At 42.1% G+C, this 17,040-nt stretch overlaps 1 pseudogene across 1 annotated transcript in view; it reads right to left on the reverse strand.

Moving 5' to 3' along the window:
• Positions 1 to 17,040, reverse strand: part of LOC149320557 (uncharacterized) — a 30,356-nt pseudogene that overhangs the window by 3,696 nt on the left and 9,620 nt on the right. Inside the window, exons 2-9 of the transcript XR_016278093.1 lie at positions 16,608 to 16,727; positions 13,545 to 13,630; positions 8,599 to 10,354; positions 6,773 to 6,825; positions 3,337 to 3,834; positions 3,080 to 3,182; positions 1,857 to 1,981; positions 1,203 to 1,323 (exon numbers count right to left, since the gene is read on the reverse strand). The product of XR_016278093.1 is annotated as an uncharacterized LOC149320557 (transcript). The remainder of the gene's footprint in view (positions 1 to 1,202; positions 1,324 to 1,856; positions 1,982 to 3,079; positions 3,183 to 3,336; positions 3,835 to 6,772; positions 6,826 to 8,598; positions 10,355 to 13,544; positions 13,631 to 16,607; positions 16,728 to 17,040) is intronic.

Genomic DNA, 17,040 nt, shown 5'->3' on the forward strand with positions numbered 1-17,040 from the left:
AAAATACAGTTGTCCCTCCGTATTCATGGACTTGGGATTTGCAAATTTGGTTATTCGCAATTTCACCATGAGCGCCACCGACCTCTCTCCCTTGCTTGGGACAGCTGGCAGCAGCTCTCCCAGGCAAGCAGGCAGGCAGAAGGTGGGGAAATTTGAGAATTTTCCATATTCTGGGGGGGGGGGGGGGGGGGGGCAGCTTGTTCCCCTAAGTCCCATAAATTAGGAGGGATGACTGTAATATGGCAATATATTAAGTGTTATCTCTAAGAATTTCCAGGTCCTACAGATATTGACCACAGAATGGCACTGAAGGACCCAGAGATTCCTCGAGATAACATATTAATAAAAATCTGTGAATCATCAAATCTACAAAAGCAGAGATCTGATTGTATACAGTATGTAGCATCAAATGAACTGAGATCCTGAATGCTTCTGAGGGCTTGATATAAAACTGAGCTCTAGGATCCAAGGAACAACTGCAGTAGGCTACACACCTCTGCTCTCCATGACTGCTCACCACCATTGACTCCATATGGTCATTCAGAGGTCTAACCCATTTTGCAATGAATGTATGAGCAAATCCTGGCATCCATTTCCTCTAACTGCTCACTTCCTCTTTCCCTCTTGGATACTCTGACTCTTTCTGCATCTTCAGGCAATTCAGTGGAAGGAGCTGGGCTTGGTTACCAAGAGGAAGCCAGAAATGGAAAGGAGAGAATTCCTCAAAGGAAGAGGAAAAGCTCTCCACCTTTCTGCTCTTGGTTGCCTGTAAACAATTCTGTCTTACATTCTTACTGGTGAGTGCACATAGCCACAGAGGTAAACCAGATCCTTAAGAGGTGGATACCTTGGTGGGCAACTCCCCACACTTTGGGCCATGCTTAGAAGCACATCTGAACCTGCCACTATCCACTGCACCCTTGAGAAAGGTGACAGGAGAGACCCCCTTTGAAGGAGCCATAGAAACCAGCCCAGCCTACAGTAATGAAATGAAAAAATTGAAGGGGGTGGGAATATCTCTTCCCATGGACAATTGGGAGCCGAAATCCTCCCATGGATACTTATTTTGTCCTCAGAAGCAGTCCAGCTGGAAGAGCATGAGTCAGCTTTCAGAAGTACACCAAACTAGCCAGAAGAAGCTACACTGATTCAGGAGCCCCTGCAAAGTAACTGAATCAACCAGGAGAAAGAGGAAAACACACCCAGAGAAGCCACGATTGCCAAGTTCTTCTCCATGACTTCCTTGTGCAGTGCCTTTTGATCTTGATCCAGCAGAGCCCATTCCTCCTCGCTGAAAGACACAGCCAATTCCTCAAAGGTCACCTGGGAGAAGAAATAGTGCAGGTATGCCTTAGTTCACAAAGTACTGTAGATGTGTTCCTGGGCTTTACTTCTTTAACAGAGCATTTGGAACCAGATGGTGAGGAGGAGGGAGGGAAAGGATGCTGACTGTTGTGGCTAAAGTCATTTCTGACTTATGGTAACCTGAAGGTGGAGCTGGCACGGTTTACTTGGGAGAATTTGTCCACAGGGTTTGATTTGCCTTCCTCTGAGGATGAAAACAGTCAGTTTTCATGGCCCAGCAGGGATTCCAGCCCTGATCTCTAGAGTCATAGTCCAATGCTCAAACCACTACACCTGGTTGGCACTCTAAAGGAGCTTCTTTGTCAGAAGCTTTGTTAACTGAGGTATGCCTATATCTGTAAGTCAAAAATGCTGACCCCAATCAGAAGCAAAAACAGCAGGTTGGGACAATGCAACCTGTTTTCATTACTAAGGACATTAACAGATGGAAGGGAAAGAAAGATAGATGATTTTAGGCTGAAGGAGAAGAAAAAGGGACAGAGACACCCCACCTGCCCGCTTCTTGGTCCTCCAGGGATCCTGCCCCCTATCTGATCCAGGCTCTTGGAAGTTGTTCTCAAAGCATCAAAATGAAGACCTGAACCATTATGTTTTGGTCCTGGCAGTTTTCCGTTTCCTGGGGGGGACACAAAAAGCAAAGGAAAAAGTCTTTACTATTTTATCTAGTACTCATTTACGTCTTCCAAACTTACACTACCAAAGCCAAAGTCACACATTTAGAAGGTCTTCGTAAACTCAGTAATGGTAAAGTGGCCAAAAGTTCAAAGAGTTAGGGAAAGCCTTTCAATTTTTTATTTATTTTCAATATTCATAACCTGCCCAATAACAAAATATATCTGGATCGCTAACAATAAACTCAGCCCAAACAATATAAAATTAAAAACAGTAATAAATAAATATCCTAAACATATACTAAACAACAAGAGCCAGCTTGGTGTAGTGGTTTGAGTACTGGTCTCTGTCCTCAATATGACATCCCTTCATATATTTAAACAAGGCTATCACATCACTTCCTAACCGTCTGTTTTCCAGGGTAAACATACCCAGCTCTCTAAACCTTCCTCATAAGGCATGGCTTCCAGGCCCTTCACCATTTTGGTGGTCCTCCTTTGTACATGCTCCAATTTGGAAACATCCTTTTTGAAAGTGGTGCCCAGAACTGGACACAGTATTCCAGATGAGGCTTGATCAAGGCAAAATAGAGTGGCACTATTACTTCCCTTGATTTAGACACTATATCTGTACTAATGCAGCCTAGAATCGCACTGGCCTTTTTGGCTGCTGCATCACACTGTTGACTCATGTTCAACTTGTGGTTTACTAGGACTCCTAGATCCCTTTCACATGCAGTCTCATTAAGCTAGGTATCGCCCATCCTATATCTATGCATTTTTATTTTTCTGCCTAGGTGTAGTACCTTACATTTCTCCCTATTGAAATTCATCTTAACTTTAGACCAACCCTCCACTGATCTTTTATACTTATAAAGATTTCACATCTTTGATAGAATATGACTCCACTGTATATTAAGTCAATCATTGCCCAGTACACATTAAATCTTTTTAAGTGCTGGTTAAAAAGTGAAATGCTTGAATTGTTCAAACAAGATACCTGTAAATCAGAATCTCCTCTACATAACTCAGGTGAGAATAGGTGCATCCCACACATTTTATGTGTACTTTAGAAACTGAAGAATTCTCCTCTTCATCCTTACCTAACAAGGTGACATCTCTGTCCTCTTCTTGCATGATCCACCTATACTGCATTTCCTGGCTGGAGTCCAAAGGAACTTTGTCGGTGCTCTCTTTCAGAAATACCTTTGGCATCATAAAGATAAGCAAAGATGACAAAAAATTAAAGTTGGTTTGGGGTCTTTCCTCTTTGATGATTTGCAGAAAATATATTATGGTGAATAGGAAGTGATTTTCTAAAAAACATTATTTTATAAGTATGAACAAGAAAGACTCTCACCTGTTGCTCTTCTTGTCTCTTCTCTTCTGCCTGACTCAGGAGGAAACCTTCCACCAAGGCTACAGCCTGGGAACAAGTTTCTGGCCCACATTCTCTGACCCAGCTCTCCATCTTCAAAGGAAGGACAGCCAAGAACTGTTCCAAGATTATCATGTCCAGGATCTGAGCCTTAGTGTGTTGTTCTGGCTTCAGCCACAGACAGCAGAGATTGTGGAGCTGACTACAAATTTCCCGGGGCCCCACAGCCTCATTATAATGGAATTGTCTGAAGCATTGGCACTGTATGTCTGAACTGAGTGTATCCTCCCTCAGGTTCTTCTGCATGGTTCTTATTTCCCGTAATGTCCGTCTGTTCTCACTTCAAACAATAGGAACACTTTTACTGAACTTGAGGCCAGCTGGGTCTTGCTTCTCCACCATGGAGTAGTGATCATGGAAGTGAAGAAATTCTTTTCTCTTCTGGAAGATTCTCCCTCAGGAAAAAGACTGGGAAAATTCCTGATAAATATCAAACCCTACCAAAAAACCAAGATGTTCTGTGAAGAACATATTAAAAACACTTTCTTTAAGTAAGCAAATATTTTATCAGCACTTTCAAAGGTGAGAATGTGCTCCTTTTATTGTCCATAACAGAGTTAATAAAAAAAATCTAGAGGTTGTGTCTATGGGTGGGGAAAAGGGGGGGTCATTCCCTTCAAAGCCACAAACGAAGTACTTCACAACATTTGCTCTGTCCTTGACAATTCTTTTTTTGACTTCTCTTTTGCTGTTCTATTAAAATATTAATTTTGTAGGTAGAAATATCTGCAGTGCCTAATGAGCCGGCTCAAGATATTTTGGTGCTTCACAATACAGCATCCCTGACACACAGACACCATTCCATAAAGAGAAGCTGGCTGGACTAGCAGTTGAAAGTTACAGTTGTAGAGATGGGAAAATGTCTTCCTGCATGGCTGAGGCAACAAGCTAGTTAAGTCTCTTGAGGTAGGAAGATGTTTAACCACCAAGTTCAAGCTGGAAACTGGCTCCTTTCTCTGTACAGGGAACAAACATAAAGAATGAATGGCAAAGATCGATAGTGGGCTTCCTCCTTTCTTGCCCACACAGAAAAACCTTCATATTATGCACCATTCTTCTATTTGTTTCATTCCCAGCAGCTGACTATCCACTGTCCATGCTTCCCATCTTCATATTTTCAGTACATATGCTGTTTATAGGCAGCAGATACATGACCTTCTATATTTCTACAATGTCTACAGGGTGAGATTTTTAGGTCTCTCCCTAAAAATAGTATAGTGTAGGTTCAGGAAAGTAATAGTGCTGCTTTATTCTGCTTTGGTCAGACTCACCTAAAATGCTGTTCAAGTTCTGGGCCCCACAAGTGAAGAAGAATGTGGGGCATTTTTAGAGGAGAGCAACCAAAATGATGAAAGACTATGTTGCTGCTGCTGCTGCTGCTGCTACTACTACTACATATTTTTGGGCTCTCTCTCTTAGCCCAAATATCCAAAAGGGTGGAAAGGGACTCACCAGATCCTCCTTGGGGACAAAAACAAGGATCCTTTACTCTCAGGGAGCTGAAAGGGTGGTTGGGGTCCTTGTCTTAACAGTAGGAGCCCCTTCTTCTCCATCTCCCTCTGGGGTCCCTGCAGCCTCAGCCTCCTCCTCTCTAGGAAAATTCACCTAGGAACAGATGGACGGAAGAGGAAGACACTAGCTCCTACCTCCCAAAACCTCTTTCCTCTCTAGGAAGAGAAGCCTTTCTTCCTCCATGGAAGGGGATTGGATTGGAGGGCTCTTGAACCATAGAGTTCCCCCAACTCTATGGTTTTATGGCTTCAGCTCCCACAGTTTCTAGCCTGAATGGGTCAGTTCAGGGAACTCTGGGAGCTGAGGTTCTGAATGTACTTATTGTTTTGGTGGACCCAGCGTCCCAAACGTTTAACAAGAGGAAACAGATTCCTGGAGAGGAAGGAAAGTTGTTCCAGTGGTTTCCAAACTTTGGTCCTCCAGATAATTTGGGACTTCAGCTCCCAGAAGCCCCAGCCAGTTTGGCCAAGGGTCAAGAACTCTGGGAGCTGAAGTCCAAATACCTGGAAGACCAAAGTTTGGGAACCACTGAGCTCCAGTGATATCTCTGCCTCTGCAAATCCCAGGCAACCCTTTATTAGAGTGCATCTGCACTGTAGAAATATAATGCAGTTTGACACCACTTTGACTGCCATGGCTCCATCCTGCAGAATCCTGGGATTTGTAGTTTCTCGAGGCACAAGTACTCTTTGGCAGCATTAACAAGGTTATTTTAGTGTAAACATCTTGCTTTATATGTTATAGACCTAACTGTGACTGTTAAAAGTTTTAAAGGGTTTTAATCATTTTTGTAATTTGATGGCTGTGGCCTGTATATAGGATCATAGAATCATAGAGTTGGAATAGACCCCAATGCAACCCCATTCTGCCATGCAGGAACTCTCAATCAAAGCATACCTGACAGATGACCATCCAGCCTCAGTTTAAAGACGCCCAAAGGAAGAGACTACACCACTCTCTGAGGGAGTTTGTTCCACCGTCAAACAGCCCTTACTGTCAGGAAGTTCTTCCTAACGTTGAGGTGGAATCTCATTTCCTGCAGTTTGAATCCATTGCTCCTTGTCCTAGTCTCTGGAGCTATGGAAAAGAAGCCTCTTCCCTCCTTGATATGACATCCCTTCAAATAAATAAACATGACTATCCTATCTCCTCTTAACCTTCTTTTCATCAGGCCAAACATTCCCAGCTCCCTAAGCCACTGCCCATAGGACATGGCTTCCAAATCTTTCACCATTTTGGCTGCTCTCCTCTGGACACTTTCCAGCTTGTCCATGTCCTTCTTAAATTGAGGTGCCCAGAACTAGACAAAATATTTCAGGTAAGGCTTGACCAAAGCAGAATAGAGTGGTTCTGTCACATACGATTCTATGATCCCTTGATCTAGACACTGTATTCCTGCAGTCAAGAATCACATTGGCTTTATTGGCTGCTGTATCACACTGCTGACTCATGTCCAACTTGTGGTCTACTAGGACTCCTAGATCCCTTTCACATGAACTGTTGTCCAACTAGGTGTCTTCCATCCTATATCTGTGCATTTCAATGTAGGACCTTCCATTTCTCCCTGTAGAAATCCATCGTTAGCTTTAGCTCAATCCTCTAATCTGTGAAGGTCATTTTGAATTTTAATCCTGCCCTCTGGGGAATTAACAACTCCTCCTAGTTTGGTATCATCTGCATATTCAATCAACATGCTCAGCTGAACCAGCTTCAAGGGTCTGCCAAAGTGAAATTAAGTAACAGGTTCAATGAAAAATATGGTTTATTCATTACATAAAGAGAGGAGAAGGGGTGCAGCAATAAACATAAGGCAAAGGCAAATATATCTTGTGTCCCTTCAGCTGACTGAAGTTGTCCTCATGGCTGCTGTTTATTGGGAGCCACATGATGAACCAGATGCTGGCAAAGGACAGGATGATACAGTGATGCCTAGATGTGTTTATTCTTTCCATCCCTCAATCTTTATTTTCCACTGACTGTCCCCGTCACCAAATCACCATACTTTGAGTTGACCAACTTGACCTCCCCTCTCCTCACATGGTAGCAATTCCCTATTGTATCCTGTCTATAGAAGTTTATGTTGGACTAGGACTCTGGAGATCAGGTTTTGAATCCCAATTCGGCTATGGAAAAACCATTGAGTGATCTTGGACAAGTCACATTCCCTCAGCCTCAGAGGAAGGGAAAGGCAAACCACCTCTAAACAAATCTTGCCAAGAAAACCCAAAGATAGGTCACCATAAATAGAAAACAACTTGAGAAGACACAACAACAACAACAATCCTGTCTATACCATTCTGGTATTATAAATTCTTGTTTCTTGGGTGATTTTTTCTAATCAAGAAAAGAGCATTATATTGGTCCTGTCCCACTTCAGTATGTGAAAGCTTTTCTCTTCATAAGCAATATAAGGGGCAAACCTTCCATCCTAATACACCACCTTCCACCAAGATTAGATGTTTTAGTGCCCCAGAGTCACCATGTAGTTACAAGGTTCCTATCCAAACAAACCTACCCTGATAGACATTCAACGAGATTGTCACCTGAAGAATTGTCTAGAATTTTCCACATGTTCAGTTTTGTCCTTCAGATCTGTTAACAAACCAAACTCCCCACCCACAAGGAAGCTGTTCCTATTTTCGCAGATGCCTGTGAAGTCCTATCTATGTTAGCAAGAACATAAATGGAGACAAATCAAACCTTCACACACAAGGGAGCCATTCCTGCTGACCATTTTGAAGCCATGGGTTCCCATTTTTTGCCTTTATTAATTCAGATAAACTGAGGTAAAGACCTTCAAATAATCAAATGAGATTTTGGAATAACACGCCTGCTACTTTAGAAGATGACCACTCTCCATTTCCCAACAATTGTTGCTCTGAGTGAGCAAAGATAAGCCAGGCACAATTTCATCATACTTTGGCCCAGTGGAAGGTGAGTCTCCCTCCCTCCATGTTCCGACTGCCATTACTCTGGCTTCTGAGGCAGAGAAGATAATTCATAATCTGCTGGGTTTAATCCCGCTCCCCTACTTTGGCTTCCTCTATGAAAAAAATCAGGCCCTCAGTAAGTAGACTAGAGTAAAAAAGGCAGCTTCTCATTCTATTTAAGTGGTTTATTGTTTGCACAAGGTGTCTGATGACAAGTGAGGCTCATCTTGACTGAAATATATGTCACTCCACCAAGGATCTGATTGGTTCTTCAGTTTGTTGGTCTGGGTTGTGTAATAACAAGTGAGCTGTGTCTTCCTACTAAAGCTCTTTTCATATTCAGAGCAGTTAATCAGTTTCTCTTCTGCACAAATATATGCATTTTGCCAGTTAACCTCTCACTTAAATTCCCTCCATAGCTTGATGATAAGTGAGGCTTTCCCTTTAATGGCAACTCTAAACATTTTAATGGTTCCTTTCCTGTACGAGTTGCCTGAGAACAAAGTAGAGTTTCCATCTGACTAAACTAATACTTTCTGACATCTGTTGTTTATACACTGAATTCATAGAAATGGTTTCTACAGTGGGAGTCACTTAAGCTGTTTCCACACTCAAATATTTCATTGTGTGAGGTGCATGATGGTAAGAAAAGCTTGACTTCTAACTAAAGTGATTTTGATACTTGAGCTACTGAAGTGGTTTCTTGCCTATGTGAGCTGCATGGTTTGTGAGATTTGTCTGCTAGGTAAAGCTCTTTCCACACTCCAAGCAATTAAATGGATTCTCCACCATGTACACTGGTTGACAATTTGTGAGGCCCGTCTTGGAACTGAGAACCTTTCCACACCATAGGCATTTAAATCGGGTTCTCTTTGGTGTGAGTCAACTGATGAGAATTGAGGTGTGTCTTTCGACAGTAGCTCTTTCCACACTCTAAGCATTTAAATGGTTTCTCCCCTGTATGGGTTACTTTATGACAAGTGAGGCCTGTCTTCTGAAAGAAGCTCTTTCCACATTCCAAGCATTTGAAGTGTTTCTCCCCTGTGTGGATTGCTTGATGACGAGTGAGGCATGTATTGTAAGAGAAACTCTTTCCACACTCAGGACATTTAAATGGTTTCACTCCTGTGTGAGCTGCCTGATGATTCGTGAGGCTTGTTTTTCGAACAAAGCTCTTTCCATATTCCAAGCATTTAAATGGTTTCACCCCTGTATGGTTTAATGAATGACGTGTGAGGTGTGGTTTCTGACTGAAACTTTTCCCACATTCCAAGCATTCAAAGGGTTTCTCTCCTGTATGAGTTGCTTGGTGAGTTTTCAGTCTACAATTCCAGTTGAAGCTATTCCACAATCCAGACATTTAAAACGTTTCTCCTCTGTGTGACTTGCTTGATGAGAAATGAAATACATTTTCTGACTAAAGGTTCTTCCACATTCCAAGCATTTGAAGGGTTTCTCTTCAGTGTGTGTTAACTGATGAGAAATGAGGCCTCCCTTTTGTGTGAAGCATCTACCACACTGCAAACACTTAAATGGTTTCTCAATTATATGAATTGCTTGATGACAAATGAGGTGTTTTTTCCAAGAGAAACTCTTTCCACACTCCAAGCATTTAAAACATTTTTCTCCTGTGTGAATTGCCTGATGACAAATTAGGCTACGCTTCTCACTGAAACTCTTTCCACACTCCAAGCAATTATAAAGTTTCACTGCTCTGTGAGTTAATTGATGCTGAGTGAGTTTTTGCTTCCATCTGAAGCTCTTTCCACAGTCCAGGCATTTAAATAGTGTCTCCCCCATGTGAATTAACTGATGTGAAATGAGGCTTGACTTCCGACCAAATCTTTCCCCACATTCCAAGTGTTTAAAGAGTTTCTCCCCAGCGTGAATTGCTTGATGACGGGCCAGGGTGATCTTGGAAGAAAGACTTTTTCCACATTGTAGACACTTAAATGGTTGTTCTCCTTTGTGAATGCATTCATGATGTATGAGGTTTATCTTCCGACAAAAGCCTTTTCCACACTGTAAACATATAAATGGCTTCTCCCTTGCATGAGTTGCCTGATGGGAGATGAGATGCATCTTCTGCCTGAATCTCTTTCCACACTCCAGACATTGAAAGAGTTTCTCCCCTGTGTGGGCTGTTTGATGGGACACAAACTCGGACCTCCACTTGATGTTCTTCCCACACTCTAAAAGTTCACATCTTTTCTTTGTTGTGTGAATTTTTTCTCCACTCATGCCCCAGTGAGGGTTCAGGTGTATCGTAGAAACAGAGTTCCTCACACACTGAAGAGAAATACATTTATTCCATTCCTTTCCTTCTTCTACTGTTTGTTGAATTGGGATTCCACAGATGTTCCCAGCCTTAGAAGCAGCAACTTTGTTCCCCCTCTTTTCTTGAGTGTCAGTTTCAGTTCTCTTCTCTTCTTTCTGTTGACATTGGGCTCTTTGCAGGAAAGACACCCTTGGTTCTCCTTCACTCTCCTGCCTTTCACCTTGAAAAGACCAAAACAACTAGTAAGATCCCACAAGAGAAACAGAAATTGGCATGAAAGAGATAACCGACACCATACAGCAAATGAATTTGAGATTGGGGAGGTGGCTGTGTGGGGGGTCTGCTGAGACCATATCCACTCAGTATCCCTTGCAATTCCTTTTTGAAATGCTGGCTGCTATAAGGATTTGGGGGGGGGGGGTTGCATTCCACCACCATTACAACCACATCTCAAACTCATCACAGCCTTCTTGCTGCTCCCTTTAGACAAGGGATGGGCAACTGCGGTGGGCCCAGGGAGTGATTTTTTTCCACCTGAGACTCTTTAGTGGATGCACAAATTTAAAAAAAAAAATGCCCCCAAAAGAAAGACACAAAACCAGAACTCCACTTCTGGTCTTGAAAAAAAAAAGGTACTTTACAAAAAAAAAAAGAAGACTCCAGCCAAATATTAGGAAGAATATCTTTAAGAACTGAGAGTGGAACCAGCTTCCTTGAAAGATGGTTGACTATCCTTTTTTGGAGGTTTCTAAACAGAGGTTGAATGGATATCTTTCAGGAGTGCATTAATTGTGTATTCTAACATAGCAGGATATTGGACTAGATCATTTTTGCATTCCTTCCAAATCTATGATTTTATACATTTTCTGAAAGTAACTGTGTGTTCCTGTAAATGTCTATATATGTATCTGTGAGTATATCTACACAAACATACACAGGAGCACATAACTAATATCAGAAAATTTATAGAATCATAGATTTAGTAGGGATATAGTAGACATTGCACTATCATGCAGTATCTTATAGCCTGTCACCAGCATTATCAGGTATGGTACTTATTTTAGGAATAGCATATTAGGCAGCTGTTAGAAAACAGGCACAGGCACGTATTATGGAAATAATCTGCTTGCCCTTATCTGAGCAAGGGGGCATGAATGGAGAATCCCTGCTTTGTTGCTGTTTTTCCCGTAGGGATCGCGGCTCAGTTCTTAGCTCTGAAACAAACTCTGTAAAGCTGGCATATTCATTTAACAACAACTATATTAAATAAGATCCTGACAGGCTAGTGGCTTTGGTATAAAATTTAATTGTACACAGCTGAGCCTCTGTATACATGGTCCCAATGCGGCAGGCTAGATCACTCCTCTTGTGCTTCCATACAACCACTGATGTTCAGTCTACTTTTTTGCAGAAAGACTGAACAAGTCCTGAAAGCCATTCCCTCCAGCTGTTCTTTTCCCCATTCCCTCTAGAACACTCTGCCTCTTTCTTGATCTTTGGACAATTCAATGCCAGGAATAGGACACAGCTATCCCAGTTGGAGCATGAAAGCAAATGAAAAGAATTCCTTAAAGTAGGAAAGGGAAGGTCTCCATCTGTCTGCTCTCAAGTCCCTGTAAACATTTCCATCATTCACTTTTTCCACCAGATTCGACATAGCCAGAGAGTAAGTTGCCAGACGTAAACCAGGTCCTAAGCGGGCAAAAACCTGGATACCCCCATGCCTCAACTTCCACTGCCCTGCCCTTGGAGAGAGAGAAGAAGAGGCAATATCTACTGGAATTAATCTTCTCCTATATTATCATTCCCTTTTCCTTATGTTTCCTGTCTTACTTAGACTGTAAGCCTGAGGGGGGGGGGGACTGTCAAATTAACAATCTGTAAGCCCCTCTGAGAGCCTTTGTGGCTGAAGAGTGGGTTATAAATGTTAAGGAAAATGCAACATGGGACATACAGTAGTAGAAATAAAACATGTATGTGAAAGTCACAGTGACTAAGCAAAAGCAATTAAGAAGCCACACAGGTGAAAAAGCTAATGTAATTTAGCAGTCCTGAATGTCAAGGACAGAATTGTAGAATGTACAATTGGAAGCACCTGAGATTCATTAAGTGTACAAGGTGAAATGATGAAATTCTTAAGTATGGGTTGAACTATGTGAGCCAATCAAAATGAATGTACACGCCCACTGGGTGGAAACTGACTAGTGGGTGGTGTTTAACAATGGCTATAATAATTGCTATGTTTGCCAATGTATTTTGTGGGTAGTTGGAGTAGTTTGGAGATTGTAGAGATTGTGATTTGTAGGGCATATAGTTATTTGTATATAGTAGAATAAAGTAGATCTTTTATATAAGACTACTGAGTTGTCTGGTGTCTTGAGTGAAGATACAAGAGCCAGCAGAACCCTGGAGAAGTTTGGAGACATCTGTGGAAGAAGAGTGAGAAGGCTTGGAGAGTTTGTCAGGGTCTTCAGCCTATTCTCTGAAACTCTGCTGCTTGGAAGAAAAGCACTAACCACTGATCAAAGCTGATCAGCTCCGCTGCATAACAAGGTGGTGAGTTAGAGCCAGAGGTGAAGAGCTACAACTCCCATCATCCCTGACAATAAATACTCTAAACAAATAAATAAAACATATAGGAGGGGCTTTGGGCATGGTTTTCAGGTAAATTTTTGTTTAAAAAATGAGGGTGGCTTTTGTGAAATGGCATTGAGCACAAAAGATTAAGGGCCACATTCAGGATTGTACATTTCCTGCTTCCAGGGAGAAGCATCCTTTAACGAGGTGACAAAAACCAACCCAGGCTGCTGAAATGAATTAAAAATTTGACAGGAGTGGAAATAGTCCTCCATATGTTGAGATTACTCCACGTAAGAATATGCTCAGCGAGGCCAGCAAGAAGAAAATGGCAACTTGCAGAAGTACAGGGAGGTGGCAGGAAGAGGCTACCATGGTTCAAGAGCTTCTGCAAATTGACTAGATCAACCAAGAGAAGGAGGGAGACTCACCTAGAGAGGCCATGATCGCCAAGATTTCCTCCATGACTTCCTTATGCAGGGATCTTTGGTCTGGATCCAGCAGGGCCCACTCCTCCTTCCTGAAATATACAGCCACCTCCGCAAAAGTCACCTGGGAGATGAAAGAGGATTTGTGAGCCCCCCCAAAAAAATGCTGACTGCAATCAGACAGAAAATTGTGTGTCTTGGAGGTTGCAAAACTTGTTCTGATTTACAGAACATTTACAGACACTATGGTGGGCAAATCTGATGAAAAGAAAGGAGTAAAGAGAGAGTTCTTCAGGCCCACAGAGAAGAACAGAGATGGTACACCCCACTCGCACCTTTCTGGTCCCTATATTGGGAGAAAGGCATCATATAAGAAAACAACAACAACAATAACCTGTCCCTTACCTGATCCAGGCTCACAAATGTTGTTCTACAGGTGTCAGAATCAACAGTTGAGTCATCCTGCCTTGGTCCTAGTTGCATTCCATCTCCTGTGAGGGACACAATAGACAAAAGGGAAAGTTATTTAACGTGTGCCCTGCTACCAGCTTCTATTCTTCCAAACTCAACTAGCAAAATGAAAGTCACCAGTTTGAGAGGTCTTTGTAGACTCTGGATGCAGCTGCATTGTAGAAATAACATATCACTTTAACCAAATGCAGGGATGGGCAAAGTGCAAACCCTTCAGGACCCCTCAAGAGGTCAACATTTCTCACCCCCCAAATACTCTAGAGGGAGGTGGGGAACCTATGGCCTTCAAGGTTAATCCCTGGAAGACTTAAAAACATGGTGCCCTTTGTGCCCTCTAGATGGCCATTACAAGTATAAGGGGACATTTTTTGGGTTTTTTTGTGGGAAGGGATGTGGTTGGAGCCTTCTACAGTTGCTCACTCCATCCCAATGGTCCCATCCAGCAAACATCATGGTGGACAGAAAGGAACCCTGTGGACCTCACAGTTTAATAGCCATGTGGCTGAACAAGAATCTTCCGGTGCCCCTCTCTGGAACCAGCCCTGTAGATGGAACCATTCTAATACAGCTTTCTGTTCCCTTACTGCACATATACCCAGGAAGACTGGCAATCCAAGCAGCTTTCTCATGAAACCCACACAAGATCACAAGATCACTAGAGAGTCAATGGCACTCCTGTATGCATGAACTGGAAAGTCAGGATGGAGAAGTTTTCTGGCTCTGACAGTTGGTAAGGCCCAAATTGCATACTCTTTCCACAGAAGAAGGTAGTTAGAGCTGCAGAGGGCTAGGAGAGTAACCCTGAAAACCAGCACTTCCAATGGTATTTCACAACTTATTATACCTTTGATAGGTATAATTTTAGGCAAAACACTGACCCAAAAAACTGGGTTGACTTATCCACAGGTCAATGCAAGCACTGTACTTTATGATCAAAAAAGGAGCCATCCCAAACTTTTGGTTGGCAATGGTGCCCGACTGGGTGGAATCTTAAGTGTTCTGTTTAAGGTACACCTACTAAATATAGTTGAAAGGCTGCTGGAGCTATTATCAGCAGCTGGAATTACCCACTTGGCATAGGGGGCTCAGAGGGGTTCCACAGAGGTCCAGTTCCTGCTCTGGGTGTTCAAGAAATTGTTCATGGAGGAGCTGAGGGGATCGAGGAACTAGCCACAGCCACGTTTGAGACACCGTCCGGGATGGTGGACAGGTTGCTGCCAACTTTATTTTAAAGATTATTAACTGGATAAGTATATTTAAAACATTGAAGCCTAGAACTTTGGGTCGCAGACAGCTTTTAACATTAATGCTTCTGTTGGTCAATATGCTTGGATTTGGAAATTGGAACAAGTTTGGGAAGTAAACGGAGTGAAGCGGCAGATACAGATATGGGAAGTTTAGTAGAATTAGATTTAGAACCAGAGCTTGAACTTAAAGTTAATCAAAGAACAACAAAAGACAGTTTGTTTACTAAGTGATAATTTTAAAGGATATTTGATCTGGGCTTAAAAACCTGGGTTGACTTATCCACGGATCAACGTAGGTACTGTACTTTAATTCGGATCAAAAAAGGAACCATCCCCTTCTATGAGTAAAGTGGCGAAAGACAAGAGCTTAGTCTGTCCTGGAAGAACTTAAAAGAAGCACTGACTCCTTCTACTCTCTCTGCCACAATGCCATTTCTGACCTTTTTGAATGCCTGGTTGAGAAAATTGTGGCAGCAGCAGCTCTTTGGAGCTATCTTCAAAGGAGCACGAAGAGGAATCAGGCTTTGACAGATCTGAATAAGACATTTGTTTATGTTTGTCAGCTTTTGTGGTTTAAAATCAGGCAAAATTATCACACCGAAGTCAAAAGCTATAATCACTGCTAACTTTTGGCCCTATACAGACAGGCCAAAATAAAGCTGCTTCAGGGCACTTTGGAGGTATGGCGTTTCAATGATGCATGCGTCCTAAGAGTCTGGAAACTGTACCAAAGCTGCACTCCAGTCCTAAGGACTAGAACGTGGCTTTGGTGTGGCTTCTGGACTCTTAGGACGCATGTATCATTTAAACAGCATACCTCCAAAGTGCCCTGAAGCAGCTTTATTTTGGCCTGTCTGTATCAGGCCTTAGTCATCATTTTCTTTGCTTTCTTTTCATCCTTTTTGACTTGTTTGTGCTTTCTTAGCCCACTTACATCTCCCCCACACATTGCATAGTCAAGATTTACTGTAGTTCCCACCTCATCCATCAAGACTTTAGGTAAGCACAAATAGTTATGCTTGGTGGGATTTTCTAAGTTCTTTGACATACTTTTCCTTTGTTTTTAATTTACTTCCTTTGTTACATGCCCCCTAAGTTTTAACCTCAACTTATCCATGGGTCATATTAAAATCCATAATTTTGGTCCCAAGACCTGCCCTCAACTTATACATGATGTCGACAGATTTCCTGCATAGCAGGGGGTTAGACTGGATGGTTCTTATGGTCTCTTCCAACTCTATGATTCTATGATCTTACCCCCTTTGATTCTTTCAATAAAATATAGGATAGTGAATTGGGAGGGATTTTTACAACATTTTTTTAAAGCACCAACAGGAAAATCTCCTACCTGCTGCTCTTCCTGCTTCTTCTTCTCTGCCTGGCTCAGGAGGAAACCTTCAGCCAGGGCCACCGCCTGGGAACTGGTATCTGCCTCACATTCCCTGACCCAGGCTGCCATGTCTGGGGAAAGGACAGCCAGGAACTGCTCCAGGATCACCAGGTCCAGAATCTGAGCCTTTGTATGTTCTTCAGGATTCAGCCATTGACAACAAAGAGCATGGAGTTGACTGCAAACCTCTCGGGGCTTCACAGATTTCTGATAACAGAACTGCCTGAATCACTGGTGCTTTCCTTCTGTACTGAGTAGATTCTCCTCCAAGCTCTTCCACATGATTCCCCCTTTCCAGAATCCTCCGCTATTCCCAGACAGAACAGTAGGTTCCTGAACAAAAAGCCTGCAGAGCCTTACTTTTTCCAGCACTGAGTGGTGTCCCCAGGAACACAGTGCCTTAAGTGATGAAATGCTCTCCTTTGTGCCAGATTCTCCCTCTTTCAAAAGGCTGGTAAAACTGCTATCACATGCCAAGTTCTGGAAAGGAACGAAGATGTTCTTGTGAAGAACCTGTTAGAAACACTCTCCTTGGGTAAGAAAATGCTTTAAAATCAATTTTAAAGCTGGAAGCCAGCTTTTTGTCTATATTACATATTATATACAAATACATATAATCATAATTAAATTGTATACATTATATATATATATTTGCGTATACATACATACACACACACATATATATGTACAACAGAATTGTATAATTATATAATTGTATACGTTACTTATTATATACAAATATATATTATAATCAAATTGCAATAAATTATATATACACAGAATTGTATAATTA

This window comes from Sceloporus occidentalis, unplaced genomic scaffold (genome assembly GCF_023333645.1).
Source record: "Sceloporus occidentalis isolate IW3139 unplaced genomic scaffold, rSceOcc1.0.p SCAF_1, whole genome shotgun sequence".
NCBI classification, from domain to species: Eukaryota; Metazoa; Chordata; class Lepidosauria; order Squamata; family Phrynosomatidae; genus Sceloporus; species Sceloporus occidentalis.